Source organism: Podarcis gaigeae (genome assembly GCF_964106915.1).
Source record: "Podarcis gaigeae genome assembly, chromosome: 7".
NCBI classification, from domain to species: Eukaryota; Metazoa; Chordata; class Lepidosauria; order Squamata; family Lacertidae; genus Podarcis; species Podarcis gaigeae.
In genome coordinates, this window is record NC_139683.1 from 29018377 (window position 1) to 29036986 (window position 18610).

At 41.4% G+C, this 18610-nt stretch overlaps 1 protein-coding gene and 1 long non-coding RNA gene across 10 annotated transcripts in view; one reads left to right on the forward strand and one right to left on the reverse strand.

The window, feature by feature from the left end:
- Positions 1–18610, reverse strand: part of RALYL (RALY RNA binding protein like) — a 271005-nt gene that overhangs the window by 101995 nt on the left and 150400 nt on the right. The gene's annotated exons all lie outside the window — the stretch shown is intronic.
- Positions 1–18610, forward strand: part of LOC310848739 — a 39549-nt gene that overhangs the window by 11213 nt on the left and 9726 nt on the right. The window contains exon 2 of one of the 2 annotated variants that reach the window (XR_014566567.1): positions 7686–7781. The exons of the other annotated variant lie outside the window; for it this stretch is intronic. This is a non-coding gene — a long non-coding RNA (uncharacterized lncRNA). The remainder of the gene's footprint in view (positions 1–7685; positions 7782–18610) is intronic. 2 annotated transcript variants of the gene reach the window in all.

Below are 18610 nucleotides of genomic sequence, written 5' to 3' on the forward strand. Positions count from 1 at the left end.
GAGTCCTGAAGTTGTGCTCCTTTTCATTAGATCTGGCTGCTTTCAGTGCAAGTGAACTAGTTTTTGACCTTTCCCAAAGTTACCTGCGTGTGTATGCAAATGACTGGTGCTATTTTAGAAACATGCTTAGATGTATATGCCTAATGATAAAGTATTGCTTCTGAAGATGAAGCATTTGTACTTTGCGCCCTCTTCCGTTCTCCATGTGATTAAATTCTCTCATCAGAATGAAAGCCGTTTATCATCCTCAATGTACAGATAATATGATGATTGATGGCTTTGCATCCAACTGTATAATATGCAAATATAGCCTTCTGCTTCCTCTTTGGCAAAGCCCTGTGTGCTTCTTCCCATTCATTTCCTAATCCCCTTAAACACGAATGCGATATGTACGTTGTGGAATGTGATCACCACAGGGATTCTGAACTCCCTCTGACCCCCATCCTAAAGAAAAATACTCAGGATTTAATAGCTATTAAGCTTGCTGAAAGGTAGCATTACCAGATTAGGTTTATGCACCAACTTCAGAAATGCAATTATTTCACTTTCTAAGTGCTATCTGATGGTAAACATTGTCTTCATTTATAGCTGACTCCTTGAAAATAATAAAGACACAGCTGTTGTCATCTGAGCCTTATGGAAGAGAGAACTGCAGATAATGAAAAATGTTGATAATGAATTTTTTGTTTCCAGGGAATTAAAATCCCAGAATCACTCAGCTGCTGATGTAAATAAATCAGGATTGCACAACCTGTGATCTAGCAACCTGTGAACAAAGTCCACCAGCCAGGTGACATGATTAGCAGATAATTGATATGCCCTCTATGGCATAGTCCCAATAGGCAGCATAACAGCCCTTTATCACATCCCTAGTGGTGCTTCCAAGTTCTGCAGACCTGGATTTTTTTTTAACTTTTAATTTAAAAAAGGCAGGGTACATAAGGCAACATAAAGGTTTTTCACACTAATACATCCAGCGCACACCCAAAAGGTTCAAAGCAATATGTATTGGAAAAATAACACACCTGTTGACCATGTGACACTTCGTCATGGGAGACCATTTGAAAACAATGTCCTGTTTGCTGGGCTTGTGAATGAACAAAGTGACAAAGACAATTCCTGTTGAAAGAAGAGTCTTATTTTTTATGCATATTGCTCCACTAAATATCAGCCTGCACTATTTCAGATTTCAGCATCACCGGTTATGCAATGGCCACTTTGTTTTTTTACAGTCATTCTGCAGAAATAGTGAAATTGCTGCAGAATGACACACCTGAGGCTCTAGACAAATGTAAATGGCTAAGCAGAGTGGAATATTGTACAGATCATCCAACTAATTAATATAGCATGGGCAAGAGGAGACTGTCAATACTAACAGATTCAAGGACAATTGGAAATCATTTATTTGGTTTGGGATTTCATCCAGAGTTAAGTAATTCAATAGATTTATTGTCAGTTACCTAAGAAACAAGCTTAGGTTCCTTTTGTGTGTGCGTTAACTGTATCCTGATTTTATAAATGTGCAATAAAAATATTCAAAACAAAATTAATCTAGGGATTCACCTGTAAATATATGCGGTCCTCATTTTTTTTAACCACCTTCAATTCTTTTGTCAGTCTCCGTTCCGAACGTCACTCCCGTCTGTTAGAGAGCTGCCACAAATTTAGCCTTGAAAAGCTGACATTTAGCCTTTCCTCAGCTTTAGTCAATCAACACTATTCCCTGTCTGAACTTTTGAGCACACTTTGCAAAAATAGTTGGATAGTGTCAGTCAGATCAGCGTTTTGAGATTGACTGTTCCTTTTCCCTCTAGAACGGAAACGCTGTGGCAAGTGCAACTGTTTTGCCTGCTTGTCTGATAGCCTTTCCATCATGGGCTCTGCAGGGGGGGAACCTTAACACTGTCAGATAATGCCTGTGTGAGGAAATTTCTGCCACCTCTGGGGAAAATACCTGCCAACGACTAGGTCCAGCCCAAGGTTCAATAAGTAAAAAGACAACTAAAGCACAATAATGAAAAGAAGAGAACTCAGGTTTGACTGTCTAGGAGGGGATTGGCCAGAAGTCATCACTCTATGTGCCAATCAGTGTCTCAGCTGGCAGTCGCTTGGTGTCTGAATTGTTCAGATAAATCTCCTTGACAGACGTTTGTACAGCCTGGTGTGTCTTCGGTCAACATTTCTAGTTAGCCTAAGTTCTGGAAATGTGTTTCCACCGGTGACATGTCAGGAAATGGCAAAATATTGTCAGGCCTTTTGGAAATAGGAGACGGCAAAGATTATACATTCTCCGAGCGATTGGGCTATTTATGTTAACAGTGGAGACAAACACACTAAGCTGCATAACAGCTTATTTATGTTAAGAAATAATAAAGCGGCTACCTATTCACCGCACACAAAACACCTGAGGGAATATTTTGTTTCCTTAAGAAAAATGCCACCACATATTTATAGCGACTCTTTAAAATAAGTCAATTTATTCAGAACAACTCTATGGAACTGGAACAAGGGAAATTCTTTACGATTCACACATTCAGTCTTTGCGTGCCTCTAGGTGGGTGTTTATTGTGGGGCGAGAGGCTCCACAAGATGCATGCAGGTGGTCTGTAGAGGCCACACAATGTCAGCTTCAAAATGCCAGAGCTATTTAATCCAGATTTACCAGAACAAACAAAAACCCGAGCCCCTGATGTCAATGACCCGTTTGCAGTATCTCAACAACCCATTAGCAAAGACTCTCCTCCCTGCAAGAGAGGGGAGTGGTTGTGGGCGGGAGCCCGAGCTCCGCCCCTAGCAGGGGGCGTTAGCCCCCTGCCTTCACCTCACCTGGCTGGCGCCCACGCCCCTCAGCAGGCATCCAACCAGGTGCCTGAGGGGGGGCGTGTTCAGCAGCCTTTTGCTGCGGCGACAGCCTTTGCCCGGCCTCATTCTTCGTCCTCTCGCCACGAGTCACCCACCCTCCACTCCCTTTTAGTTAGGGCTTAGGTCACTGGCCTTGCTATGGACCTTAGGTTGGTCACCCTGGTTGTCTAGGGGGCCTGGTAGGAGTTTTTCCATTTGGCATTAGGCCTTTTTGGTTTTTTCGCCTACCTTGTAGCAATTGTCACAACTTTTCGTGGTATTGGTGGGTAGGTTAGGCATTGGAATAATGTGTTGTGCTGTGTCGAAGAGCTAGGTGTGGCCATCGCCTATGCCTTCAATTTTGAGGGGTATTCCATTAAAGGAATCTGGCGGTCGTGTATTCTGTCCGATGCCTGCTTGGCGGGAGGCCATGGCACGACCCTCGGTGACATTAGGGGTGAGCCTATAGTTGGATCGGCATCAACAGGCTCCACCTACTGGTGAATAAACCCACTTGTTCAAATCCAATGCCTAAGCCAATACCTTTTCACTGCTGTAATCAATAAAGTTGTGGCCTTTCCTTGCCCATTAACCTTATATCACGTGTCCGTGTGTATTCTTTCCACATTGCGGGGGTCGGGTCCTCGAACCACAAATTAAGTTCCTGTCTTAAAGCACTGTTTGGCTCATTTCCATGTCTAGTGGTTAGCGTGTTGGACTAGGAACTGGGAGACCAGGGTTCAAATTCCTGCTTAGTCATGGGACTCACTGGGTGACCATGTCACAGTCTCTCAGCCTAACTTACCTCACAGGGTTGTGGTGAGAATAAAATTGGAAGTGTTCCATGAAAGCTATCTTGAGCTCCCTGGAGGAAGAGTAGGAAATAAATGCTATAGATAGGTAGATAGATAGATAATATCCTCCAATTGTCCCCATTCACCCGGGATAGACCCTCCTTTTGCTACCTGTCCTTGTTTTTGTTTTCTTTCAAATAACTTGTTAAAATTTCGATCGTGTACATTTCTGCTTTTGACTTTCTTAAGGATTCAAGCTTGTACTCCAGGTCTAAACTACATAGATATATTTCTGAGGAATAAGGTGGGGAAAAGCATCATCATCATCATCATTCCACCCTTCATCCAAAGATCACAGGGCAGTTTTCATCATAAAAATATAAGTTTCTTCTTGCTTCTAAAGCACATGCATGCAATTTCAGACGTGTGAACATTCAAGTTGCCATGTAGGACGCAGCCTAAATTTCTAAACCAGTGGAGGACAAGCTACTATTGCAGAGTACATTAATATAGTATAGCAAAATAACAGGATAGAGTTTTCAGTAAAGTGCCAGGGGGACAGCAGGCTTGAGTAGTGTTCATTTGTATTAGATAAGGGATATTATCTCCCCGAAGAAGCTAGGTTGGCTCCCTCCTTGTTGTCTTTTCGCTGGCAGATGAAGACCTTCAAGCTTTTGGGAACTGACTGCTTTTAATGAAAGGGCTGGTGCTGTTTTTATTTTAACCATTTGCATGTTTAAAACAGATTTCATTTACAGTCAGCTCCCTATTTATGCGCGTTCAATATGTGTGTGACTGAGTATGTGTGCATCACACTAAACCCTTAAGTGACCCGAAAAACATCACAAAAGGGGTGGAACGGGGCAGGGGTGGAACGAGGTATTTGCAGGCTTTTTCAATGGTATTACAAATGTACGTGATTTCATTTAAACGTGCGGTGCCTTGGAATGTAACCCCTGCATAAATTGGGAGTTGCCTGTATGTATATTGTTCTAATTCTATTAATGTTTAATTGTTTTTTAAGTATTGTTTTTCTTTTTCTATGCTTTTAGCCATTATTGTTTTGATCTGTAAGCCGCCTTGAGTCCCATCAGAGAAAAAGGTAGGGCACAAACAAAATAATAATAATAATAATAATAATAATAATAATAATAATAATAATACAAAAAAATCCACATTTTCATCTGCAAAAGGTGCATCACACTTATTTTCCTTTAGCTATAAGTAGTGCAAAGCTTCGTTTTTCTCTCTCCCCCCCAAAGGCTATGTGTGAAAATCATTAAGAAACCAAACTTTCCGGAGAAAATTCAAAGCATGTGTCCTCTGATAATACCACCTCTATTTTTATATGCGTCAATTTCTACGATATTGTGCATGTTCACTGCAGACATGCTCTCACTAAGGGCCTGTTTTCCAGGGGTCACATTTACTCATTCTAAGTGCATGTGCATTTTTTAAAGACAATTCTGCCTTGAGTAGAGCATATGCCAGTACCACAATCTGTGTGGTAGGAAAGCAGATGCTTTGCAATGTGTGCAATACGTGATGCTGGTTTGGAGTTCTTCCGTGCCAGTCTGCCATTGGTTTCTCCAGGCATGTTTGCATCAAAACATCTGGTTTGGTCCTAAAGCAACAAACCAAATGGAGGGGGCAGCTGTTGTGGGCAGAAATGCTATAACTTTCAGAACAAAATTGTTTTGGGAATACGTGCAAAAGTGGGCTTGCTTAAAAGGATGGGTTTCCCAGACATAAGACTTCCCAGTGTGCTTATCAGAGGCAGGGAAGTCCTCAGGCAGACATGGTACTAAACAGAGCAATGTTTCTTTGATAGTTGCATCCATGCAAAAAATAAAAAAATTAAAAAAGAACAATGTTCATGTCTTACTCTGATATTTCTAGCTTTTTTACCTGGGGTGCAAGTTCCACATGACATTGTTTGGAGAGAGAAAAATCTTTCCCCATATGAAAACTAGGCAGTGCAGTCTCCAGCCAGGGAAACAGACAAGCAGCAGATTTGGACAGGGTGGCTGTCAGAAATTGCTACCTGTAGGCATCTCCCACCTAGACCAGTAAAGGTTTTCAGGCTGCGGTAGACTGCAAAATGACAAGATGCATTTGAGTCAGACTGAAAGTCTGGAATGAATACCTGTCAGGATCTCACACCTGGACCCATGATCTCCCTTCTGATCCAAGATAGCAAAAACTGACACACAGCATTACTGGAGAGACCGGCAGATTGAAATCACTACCTGTCACTTTTTCCCACCAGAAGAAGTAAAATGTTCTCTTGTTCAGTAGTTACAAATTGTAGAATGTCCATCTGAACCAGACACACAACAATCAACGCAACAGCTAAGGGAGGTGGTAGGAACTGTTGCCAACTCACCCCTGCATCTTTGAATCAGACCTCAGAACAACAGGCAGGTGATGTCAATCAGAGAACCACTTGCCTGCTTTGTCATTTTGTGGTTCACATAGTGAGACCCCCTTCCATTTTGGTTGTCTGTGTTTCTAGGTATTTTACAACCATATCATAACAGTCAACTTCTGCAATGTTATAATATAAACAACTGTATTATCCATCATTAATACAATGTTATGAACATGAGGGGCAGAGGAATAACACCCCCAACCAAAGAAATTAATGAACGTCAGAATCTAGATAATAACTGAGATATTGAAGGGAAAATACAAGCTGCAGAGGAATTCCTGGGTTAGCCTATGCAAACTGATCAGCTAGCTTAAGTGCAGAGCCAATAATAAACAACAGAATGCCATTAAAGGCAGGTTGCCAAGGTGACGGGGGGCGTGATGTCAGAGGAAAATTTGTACTTCTTGAAAATCTAAGGATGTACTGAGAGGAAGAAGGATAACAAAGGGCAGACCTTCATGAGCTGCTGGTCAAGCCAGACCTCCATGTGGTGCTGGCTGGAGGAGGCTGCACCAAGAGCCATGACTGACTGCTGCTTTAGACCTAAGCTTGCTGAAGCTAAGAGAGGGGCAACGAGAGACGCTCTTCTGTGCCCCTTCTTATTGCAAACTTTCAGGTGTAAATATGTGTTAATAACCCATATTTCTTCAAGACACTAGCCTCTGCTGTGCCTCGCCTGGAACCCCTGGAATCTCGCTCTGCTCTTTGATATTGCAATGGCGTGTTAGAATAAATAAAAATCCCAAACTATGCTTGTCTGAGTAAAAGTGTCTTAAGATATTACAAGAACTGAAACATCGCCTTTCTGGATCAAAGTATATCTAATCAAATTCTCTGTCTGACATGGGCAGCCAGATGCTACTTGAAGATACCAGCATCTGGTATTCAAAGGTAAACTGGCTCTCAGTATGGAGATTCAATTTCGTTAACATTTCAATAGCTGCTGTGTGGCCCTATCTTTCATGAATTCATCTAATCTTCACAAAGTAAGGTTTCACATTTGCCTCCACTATGAGGCATGGACAGGATGCAACAATGCTGCAAATGATGGAATAATTTGAGGGAGCCTCTTTTGAACTAGTTGGTGGTATACAAAGCTATCTAATTGCATGAGTTGGGGTAATGAAATAATAATAATATCAGAAAGGCTGTGAGAAGAATGTAGCACATAAAGGGCCTCTGGAGAAACCCTCACTTTTTAATATGCTCATTAGATATATGCCCGTGTAACTGTATCTTACCCTGCCTTTGTGATGTCTTCTGTATGAGAGTATTGCTTTGTTTTAAATGGTTGCCCACTAGCAATGAGTAAAAACAGCTTGAACCAAGAGGCAAAGCGAGTGCATCTCCCGGGTTCAGACTTAGGGTTGTCTTGAGATAAGCAGCACCCTGTCGTTGCCAAGAGGAAGCTAATCATTATGCAAAACTACTCTAGATGTAAGCCCCATCTTTATCAGTCTATCGGAAGGGAAGCTAAAATCCGTTTGCTCTCCCGAAACTCTGAACGTTTTAGAAACAGTTTCTGCTGGGAAGCTACAATCAACCCTTGCAGCTCAGCTTTGAATAATATCCCGTGCTCCTTTTCCAGAGCATTAACTGGAAAAACTGTTGCCCCCAAGCTTTCGTTTTGCAGAGAGACAGCACCAGCAGCATAGCTGCATCAGGAACAACAGAGCCTTCAGCTCAATGGGGGATCGACAGCTACAATTCCATCTGTGAGTAATGTCTGCTACTGGATTATTATTATTATTTAGAAAAATGTTTTCCACTTGCAAAGAAGCATGTATAAATAGCCATTCTACCCCTCAAAATACACAGAAGCAGTAAGTGCAAATGGATTAGGCCACCAGTTCTACACATTTCAGAAGGAAATTTCAGATTGAAACATTTTCACAATGGGCATGGTACCCTTTTCTCCATCTGCAGAAGATGTTAAGATGCATTCCAACTCCCTGCCTCTACCCCTGCCCAGGTGAGAGCATCTCCAGAGTTTCTGAACAGGTGAAGATTCCCAGAAGTGACTTCCTTGGCACTGCTGATCCCAGTGGCTTGGTGGCGTAATAGCCAAGCATTCTGCAGGGGATTAAAGAAGCAGGTTTTTGCATAGGGTAGGTCTTGGGCCATAGCTGCAATGCAACACAGAGATTCTATGCTGAAAGGAACAATATTTTAAAGTGGTTGGGGTTGGCTGCATGGTGGTGGAGACCAGGCTAAGGAGACAAACCTTTGAGTACCTTCTTACACGACAGTTTTGGTGTGCTATTTGGGAAGTGTAAGTGTAGAGAGGAAGAGAAAGATGTTTCACCTGCCCAAAATCTTCTTCTAAAATGCCATTCAAAAGAAGGCTGGCCTAAGAGCAATGCTGTAGCCAGTCTCAAATAATTGAACATTCCTATTTTGCATGGGATTGCATGCCAAGGATCAGGATCGCAGCTTGGATCAGGAGTGCCTCTAATGGGTCTTCTCACGGATTATAATTATTAGTTTGAAGTTATGGCCCTGAGTACATCTTATTAGCTTCAATTGATATGCCAGCTGCATTGCTTCCTGGAAATAATGTTGTGATTTCCCTGATATCCTCTCAACTCTATTACTGACTCGACAAATGCTGTGGAGCTCCAACACCCAACAGGCTCGGTCAGCATGGACAATGGTCAGCAATGGTGGGAGTTTGAGTTCAGTAAATCAGGAGGGACACAGTTTAGCCAACCATGCTGCAAATGCTAACAGACGGGGCTGCCACTGAAGGCAGTTTAGAAGCTTGAGTTGGTCCAGAATGTGGCAGCAAGACTGATGTTGACCACAGAGAATGAGCAGCATCAGCTTTGCAAAGCTCCTCCTGGTTTACTAGGTTGTTTCAGGGCTAAATCCATGGAACACGTTCAATATTCGAAGCACAATGTGTCCAGGGCTCAGAATATCCACTTGTCTTCCGGCATCCCTTCTCCTCTCAGTAAGCAGCAGTAATACTTGGGGGTCAGGAAGCCAGGAACGTTAACACCCTCTGGCCTGCACTGCCCCCCCCCCCCCCGCTCACAACTGATGGCACCCTTATCATTTTTTTGGATGTTTGTTTTAAGGCTGTGTTTTACAGTTTGGATAATTTAGCAATCTATGACATTTAGTGTGTAAGGGTTAATATTGTCACTATGTTATGTATTTTTGTGTTTTTATATTGTTAACTGCCCTGTGATCCTCAGATGAAGAGTGAAAAATAATAATAATAATAATAATAATAATAGTTGTTGTAGTTGTAGTAATAGTAGTAATAAGATGCCCTAAATACTATTTATTAAGTGAAAGGCCAGGATACAACAACAACAACAATTTATTATTTACACCCCACCCATTTGGCTGGGTTTCCCCAACCACGCTGGGGAATTGTGTGAAATAAATTTCAGCAAGTCCTGTCTGCTATTATACTGGCATTTCATATTTAGTGTGTTCTGAATGTTATTTGGTGGTATTTTTGTAGATATTACTGATGTTGATTATCATTTCATCTAAGCTTTGAATTTTTACAGCTATTTTATTGCGGCTTCCCACTTGCGTAAGTTGTAAAAATGGAAAAGTGGTTTGCAACATTGCAAGTAAATAAGCAAATGTTTTTAAAAGATGAATTAGGTACAGAGGGCATGTTTCGGCCTGCAGAGCTTCTTTTCTCCTTGCCTCACCTCAAACAGAGAACTGTAGATAGACATGTCACAATTTTTCCTGTCATTTTTCCAAGCCTGATTAATGAGAAGGAACAGATGTCCAAGTCTATATCTATCGTAGCAGGGAGCTCCCTTTGAGATTTATCCGTGTGTTAAGAATAAGCCTTCCTTGTGCCAGAGAGCCAGAACTAGAAAAGATAGACTTTTTTTTAACTGAGATGTCCACCATCATGTGTACAGAAAACTCCATGAAAGAGCTACAGACATAATGCAGAAACTGCCTGAAAATGTACATAATTTGCTAACATTGTGAAGATTTCAAAAGTCAGATTAGAAAGGATTCTGTTCGAAAGACTGTGGAGTGGTATGTCCATCCCCTGCATGCTGTCCTATCTAATTCGTGTCCATTTATATTTCTATGTTTTTGTTTTATTTTGTGGACTGCTGTGGTGCTGAAAACGGGTGAGGAGTGGCAGATGGAGATGCCTAATATTTGACCAAACAAACTCAGCATATATAAATATATTGAGCCAACTACGAAAGAAAATGATTGCCAGCAAATACTTTTATTTCAAATCTGTGTTGCATCTTTTTGGGGGGAAAAAACTCCAATAAAATTTTAGTGGGTGAGACCCAAAGTAGCAGTCTGCTAGTGCAACCGCCTCTCTGCTGCCTTGGTTTGCCTGTGGTCCCCTCTTCTGGTTGATTAATTCAGCTCATAACTCACAATAAGAATGGCATTTAAAACTCCTAATAATATTAAACTCCATTGCTATGCCAGTTCAAAACAAAGCGGGCTGCTGACACATACATGATAGAAGCAGACTGTTATACAATCTCCTTTTGCAGTACATTTATTTGTACTTGTTTAACAAATGCTCAATACTTTGCCTTCTTTTCAATTGCTTTTCCATGTGTTTTTACGCCCTCCCTTTTTAGACGTACCAATACCATTGCGTAATAAAATAACAAACATTTAGTGCATTAACACAGTTTGGAAATAAGTGGACAGTCCTCATTAATTCATGTGGTTTTTACAATTACATTAATCATAATGAAGTAATTCACGTCATACTTATGTGAACGTGATATATAATTTATGGGAATTGCTTGGTAATTTTGCAATTAAAAGACAATTATATTAAAATGTTACCTACCATCTAATTTCTTTTTTTTAGCATTATTTATGACATTTTAGCATTAATTATAGAGGGATTAGCAACATTCTTAGTTTGAAAACACCATGTAAGCAGAAATACTTGCACAATGAAATGCTAATTAGTTTCTAGGGAACAGCATTCAGTGAGACAAATACTCTGGAAAGTAACTGTCGGTATTGAAGCAGATGGAAGAAACTAAATCACGCAAGTAAAACATCAGATATTTCATTTGCACACCTATCTGAGAAGTCGTTCTCCATTGTGTGGGGGAGGAACACTATACATATTACATGAATCGAGCCCAAGAAGCCCAAAAAGCAAAACTTTCAGATGTCTTACTTCTGAGTGTATTTTGGGTCAGCATTTGAAGACATACTGGCCCATTCCCAAGTTTCTCCTTGTAGTGCTTTGCTACCATTACACATCGATAACAGCTGTCTATATAAATAACAATTTCCCAGCATTCTTCCTCTTTGTCACACTGTTCCTAACATAAGATCCTATCACATTCCCAAAATTTAATCACACTACAGTAGTAGCTTGGTTTTCAAACGAACCCGTTGATGAATGTTTTGGTTTCTGAATTCTGTAAACCTGGAAGTAAATGCTTCAGTTTTCGAATGTGCCTCCGAAGTCAAACATGAAACGCGGCTTTCGTATTGAGTTTTCCGTTTTGAGTCTTCAGTACTGAGTTTTCGGTTTTCGAACGTTTCAGAACTTAAATGGTTTTCCGGAATGAATTATATTTGAAAACTGATTTCCTGTTAGAATTCCTGCTCCATGATTGCAGTCATGGGATTGTTGTCTTTCACATGACGGTGTATGTTTTGACTCCACAAAATGGGAAGTGACGGAGACAGGATGTTTGTGTTACTGTGTTCCACGAAGTGGGACTATTGTCCTTTGTTCTTTCTCTTTGCTGTCTGATGCTAGAGAGAGGGAGCCACGTTGCAGTGCTCCATGTGTGTTTATATGTAAATAAAGTAGATTAGCCAAAATGCTGAGTTGCTGAGCACTGTTACTCAAGCTGCAAAGACTCTGCGGATCCCTAAGTGTGCCGATGTCTGTAGGCATTGGTCGCTGTGATGTTCGGGCAGAAGAAAGCTTTTCAAGCTCCCAAACGAACGACCAGGAGGGAGGGAACATGCCAGTCAGGCATGTGTCCCAGCCAGGGTCCCACTTGAGAGTAGGATGAGCTCATAACAGGTACCACTGTCTAGTATGGTTAAGAAGCAAGGTCTACCCAGGCAGACTTAACTGAAGGGATGGAGCTACATAAGTATTATTTGGCTTAGTTCTTAATGGCACTTTTAGTCCTTTGGAACAAAGTAAATGAGCTGCAATCTCGGACATGGTTCAGAAGCCAAAACTCTTGGGATCCCTGGTCAGTTTGGCACCCATCCTAAGGATGTGTCTTTACTTTTTCCACTATCGGCAGGTGTGATTGCCAGAAGCTGCTTTATACAGAGCCCGACCACTGGTCCATCTAGTTCACTACTGTCAACATTGACTGACAGCAACTCTCCAGGGTTTAAGACGGGAGTCCTTCCTAGTCCTAGCCTTAGGTACCAGCCACCCACTTCCCATTATCTAATACCTGAGTCCCACATTGGGCAAAATATTTCCGATGACCTTCGTGGTCCCTTCCAACTCTAATTCTATGATGCTGTTAAGCAGAGATGGTTGGGGCTGCACTTGGGACCTTTTGCATGCTTAGAATGTGCTCTGCTGCAAAACTATGGGCCCCCCCACAGCTGCTTCTTATGCACGTGAAAGATATTGTAACATGTAATAAACTTTGCCAAGGTGGTTGGCTTAAACTTTTATCGGTGGCTACACTGGGTGTTTTCCCTGACTCTCCCAAAGCAATTATCCTCTCAGCTATGGATACAACAGTATTCAAAGAATATTTCCACCATATCAGAGAATCTGTGAACAAATTATTCTGAAGCCTTTGTGCTGATAACTAACAAATAAAACTGAATTCCAAAGCACAACCTGGAGAACAAATCAGCTGAAAGAAATGTAAGATTGTGATCAACGCCTTTTCAAACGAAGCAATGTTCTCCCACACAGAATGTCAAAGAGATCACCAAACAACTGTTGCTCATTGTGAAACATGAATTGTTAACTAATGCTGCACAATCAGAATCCTGCTTTGTTCCGTATAAGGCTTGCAGTCACGATCATCAATGCTATAGCAATACAATGCGAATGAGTTTTCCCTGTGCCGCAAATAAAGCCTTAATAAAGGCATAAAGATGTGGAAATGCGTAAAAGCTGCAGACATTTGAAATAAGTAATTTCTTATCTCAGCTGCACAAATGTAGGATTTCTTACAAATACAACAGGCAGCTGTGAGGACAAAAGGCTGGGAACAGGTAGGCACTGTGCATCTTTGGCAAAGCTTTGCACAAAGTGAACAAGAGCATGGTCATGCATCCAGTGCTCTGGAAGCCTTCGGACCGTTTGCTGCTTCAAAGAGCAGCAGGAAGAAAGCACTCTGAGCAATTTGCCCAATGTCACAGCGCCTGAATACAAAAGCTACAGAGTGGCATGAATTCAAGTGCCTTGGGGAAAAAAGACACGTTTTATTGGCTTTACTATGAATGCGGCTTTGAGTAATGATAGGTGAGACTCAATTCAGACATTACAAAAGTAGGGGCGAAATCTACATTGGGGTCCCAGGATCAAGCCCTTCCCTCCGCGGGAGCATGAGTGTTTTCCCACTGCCATACACCAGACACGAGTGAGGTGTAGACAGATAGCGGTTGCTGAGGATCAGGGTTTGTTGACATCTACCCTACCACCCCATGTGCTCCACTAAAGTAGCCTGCTTGTAAAACTAATTGCTTGTTGAACTAATGTGAGATCCACATTAAACCATACGGGTACAACGGTTGTGTTAGCAGAAGTACCATCTGAACAATGCCATAGCAGATAGCGCATGCAGTGGCTGTCAGGAGTCACCTAAGTATATTTTTGAGATTAAGTCTAATTAAGTCCTACTCAGAGTAGACCCCCTTAAAACTAAATTAGCTAGGCCTATGGATTTCAATGGTTCTACTGGCATTGCTTTTATATCCCCCCCCCTTTCATTATTTTTCTGAGTGAAATTAGCGTTTAACAGAGAGAATGGATATAATGTAAAAACACAGAAAAAGACACATTTTCTGTGTTTTTAGGTTATTTGTACTCTCTCTCTCATAACCCCCTAATTCACTGTCACAAGAAGTGGTGATGGGCTACTGCTCTGAGCTACTGCTCAGATGGTTTTTAAAAAGTGATTAGACGAATTCCTAGAGATAGTTCTTTACTGGTTACTAACTGATAGCCACTAGCTACTATGGCTTAATGAAATCTGCATTTTAATACCACTTGTTGGAGCACAATAGTACAGTATATTTGTTTATTGCTTCCCATGAGGCAGCCCAAAGTGATGTGAAGCATACTGTATATGAAACCTTCACACACACAAACTTAAAACAATCACATACAGAAAAACATATTTTAAAATAAATATAAATATAAAAACAGTTTAAAACAGCAGTACATACATAAAATCAACTCAAGTTCAAGACAGATACCTACTGAGATGAACTGAGAACTTGTTGAAGGAATAACAACAACAACAACTTATTACTTATACCCCACCCATCTGGCCAGGCCTCCCCAGCCACTCTGGGCGGCCTCCAACAGAATATTAAAAACATGATAAAGCGTGTTCTCCTTCATGGAGAGCACGTGTTGCGGTGGGGTCTGCTGAGCCACCCCTCTGTTACCAGGCAGGGTCTCTAAAGATGGCCTGGGGCAGTGATTGGTTCACTGGGTTGCTGGGGTAAAAGTTATGTTGCAATTTTGGTGGGAGGGGTAAAATGTTTAAATACTCTGCACGCAGCCTGGAGCTTTCTCTTTGCTGCATGCAACAGATCACCCGTCCACCTGCCCTTGAGTAAGGGGTTGTTGCATTGACCTTGCTATGCCTGTCATGGGGTCGTCTGCCGTTGGGGCAGGGGCTTGGTAGGAATTTTGTCCATCTGGCTGATTGGCTGGGCCATTTGGTTTTTGCCTACTGCGTAGCAAATTGTCACAACTTGTAAGGTTGCGGTTAGGCATTGGTTATAAATTGGTGGAGGAGGGGTTAGGATAGGCTGGGCCTGCCCCTCCATGGTTGCTGCGGAAAGGGAATTCGTCCAATCCCTGAAATGGGACTAGGGCCGGCAAGCCTTCGGGGAGCATGCGGATGAGAATTGAGGGTCTGTGACTCAGCTCCATTTCTCCCTGACTTGCTTTCCCCCGCACTGTCTTTCGGTGGTGCCCGGAAGTCAGTTCTGTCCCCAGGCGGGGGGACAGATAGTCTTAACCAATGCCTAAACAACCACTCACGGTTTTGTATTTAAATAAAGTTGTGGCCAAAATTATGCCAAAAACCTTAAACAAAAATTAAGTGTGCGTTGTGAGTTATTTGGGGGGGTGGCTTGGGGACCTCGACACGCAAAACATCAAATGTATTCAGCACGTGCCAAACCAGCAGCAACAATGGGGAAGGTGCCTGTCTGATATGCAATGGGAGAGAGCGCCAGGGAATAAGTATCTCCCCCCATCGCTACCACTTACCACTTCGGGGTATCTCAGGGTTGATAACATGTGAAAATTGCTTAGAACACCAAACGCTTTAAATATTTAAATGGAAAACCTGGAGCCCCAAGAAAAGTGAAATCTTTTTTCTTTTCTGCCCACACCGCCGCCGTGTGCGGATGGTGACTATTTCCCAAGCAACTGCTACAATAAATAAAGCCCATAAGTGGCGTGACAGGCAGCCTTTTTCTCCCTCCAGCCTGGCAAATAGCTGCTTGGCATGCTTTAAATATGAGCCCTGCAGAGTAACAGCTTTTAGTATGAAGGGAAAAATGCTGAGCAGCAGTCAATTTCCAGACTAAATGAGACATAAAGGTCATGAGGAGGAATGGGAAAATAGTAAAGCTGCTTTTACCTAAATAAATAAAGATCTGAATCAGCCATAATCAAGGGATGCATTGTGCAGCAGCTGTACAGTTGCATTAAGTGGTTCCTCCAAGAACTATTCTAGAAAACTATTTCGTTGAAACCTAATGGCAACCATTATTTTCTCCTAATGTTTTTTATGGTTTTTTATATTTTTTATGTTTTTCCCTGAACCCCCTCCCCCACTTAAAAAAAAAGTACATATCTGCATTTAACATAAAATAGTATATTAAAAACTTGCCTCAACTCAGAGGTGGCCTCGTCCCTTGCAGCATATGGGGAAATGACATTATTAAGTATAATGGCTGAGTTACAGATTCAGCAAGAAAAGCATGCCTAAATTTTAAGAAAGACAATTGTGAGCTGTTACCATAAGAAACAGCTGGAGAATGCACCATCCGGTTACTTTTCTGAATTTTGTGCCACTTTCAACGTTGTTAATGCCTGAATCACACAGGCGTGTGTGGCAGTAGGCTTGGATTTTGTCCGACTAACTTAATTAGGAGTGACACCTCAATCCTAAATGCAAACCCAAGTTAGACATTAGCTGGGGCATCAGGGAAACTCCATATTCAAATTCAAGTTCAAAGTTAGTGTTAATCCTGCTGGTGTCTAAAATGGGATGCTTAGATTTCAGACAGTTTTATATTAAGCATCTTTCTTTGAAGCAATTTTCAATGGTATTCAGGAGAAATTTGGTGGACACAGATCATTTCACCAGTCCAAGGAACTCTAGTTTCCTCATTATGCAAGTAAATTATATGGCTAAGCTTCTCTGGCTAATCTCTGAAGAACTCAGTGGAATTAGCATATTCACAACCATAATTCTGCTTCTGACTTCTACCAACTTTGGAATAGAAGCACATATGATGCACATCCTGCTACCCTCTCTCCTTGTCTGGCATGATTGGGAATATCCATATCTTGGTTTAAACTAACCACAGTTTATCACTGCAGTCAAACCAAGCCAAACTATGCTTAAACTATGGCTTGTTTAAATTAGCCAGGATCTTTCCAGCAACAGTGGAAGGTTGATGCTGTTCTGTTAAATATAATGACCTCCACTTTCATATTTTAAATTGCTCTTAATCTGTATATTGTGATACTGCTCTACTTGGGGCCCTTTCTGAGCCAAAAGTTGACTCATAAATAAATATGACTGTTTGGTCCCCAGATCTTAGATGCTACTGAGTGCACATTCTGCTATGAATGTCCTTATGGAAATAAGAAATCTGCAGCTCTTACAAACAAAACACCATTGTGGATAAAATAATAAATGCATTAATTTGGGGTCCATTTCCCCCAGCCAGTTTTAGGCTGCTATGTGGTCAAGCTTATCCTTGCTATCATGAGGGCTGAAGACGACTACCATTTCAACAGTTGCCCAAGGGTTAAGCACAACTGCGTGGGGATAGCAGGCAGTCCCCTAGCTCGTATATTGCCTGGGCCTGACCCATCACATCAGTGTGAAAGTCGCTACTATATATCTGCGCACATTGCTACATAAAGTTATATAGAACTGCAGAATTGTTTCATGAAATATTTCCATTCCTGCATAATTCTATTCCAGCAAGCACCCCATTGATGTCAATGAGACTTTGCATAGCTAGATTAAAGAGCTGCCTTCAGCTGACTCCGGTGGGCTCTGGGTCTAGCATTCTGTATTTGTATTCCTTGCTATATTGCATGCAATTTCAGAGGGAATAAGCATGAAATTACAATAAAAATATGACGCTGCAGATTCCTGAACTTTGGCACCCTTCCAATTAATTGAATGTGAGTTGTAACAGAAAGAAGCTCTTCAAATTTAAGCTCTGTGCCAAGTATAGCTGCTTCATGAGCATGGTTTTAAGTCCTCTTCCAACACCGTGGCTATTAATTTAGTTAACGTTCTATCATTATAAAACCAGGCCACTTTTGAGGCTTTCTAATAATGAACTAAGTGAAATTCTTTGCTACTTTTCAGCTGGGGTGGTAATAGTGGCAAATGGCCTGAATAAAATATTTAAATAGATACAGATATATAGACAGATTTTCTGTACTGAGTCATATCAACAGGATATATCATACTGCTTCTGGCATTGTTAGTGCTTTCCGCCCCAAAGCATTTTATAAACTCAAAAGTAACATTTCTGAATAACTCTAAAGACTATGTGATAGCAAATGCCGGTATGAAACAAAATCCCTAACACTGTCTATCTAAGCTAGACTGTGAATATATTTTCTTACTGATAGTAGTATGACAATGAACCTAAGGTGTTCTTTAAAAAGAGCAGAGTCAGAATTCAAAAAGCCGTATAAAGGACAGAATCTGTCCTGCCTTTCATTTCAGCTATCATTTGAAGCTGGCTTGTTTGGAAACTATTCATAACTAGTGTTCAACCACAATTCCTGGTCTGGATTAAATTGTGAGCCACAGATAACTAAAAACAGAAGTGGAAGCTTGACAGGATGAGAAAAAGCAAGGAGGAGGGAGCTAAGTTTGTTCCCATAGTATTGAGCAATGGTTAAGTATTATGTCTAAATGTGGCCATACAATACAACAATGCAACAAGATAGCAGAGCACTTTCATTTCACTTGAGAGGCTGTATTTGTGTTGACAACATCTCCAGAATGGTGAGAAGCTTACAATATTTCTGAAAAATACCTTCTGAGGCTATGAAAGGAATAGCCTAATTATAAAGCACTTCATCTTTAGCGAATGTGTTTCCAAAATAATGGAT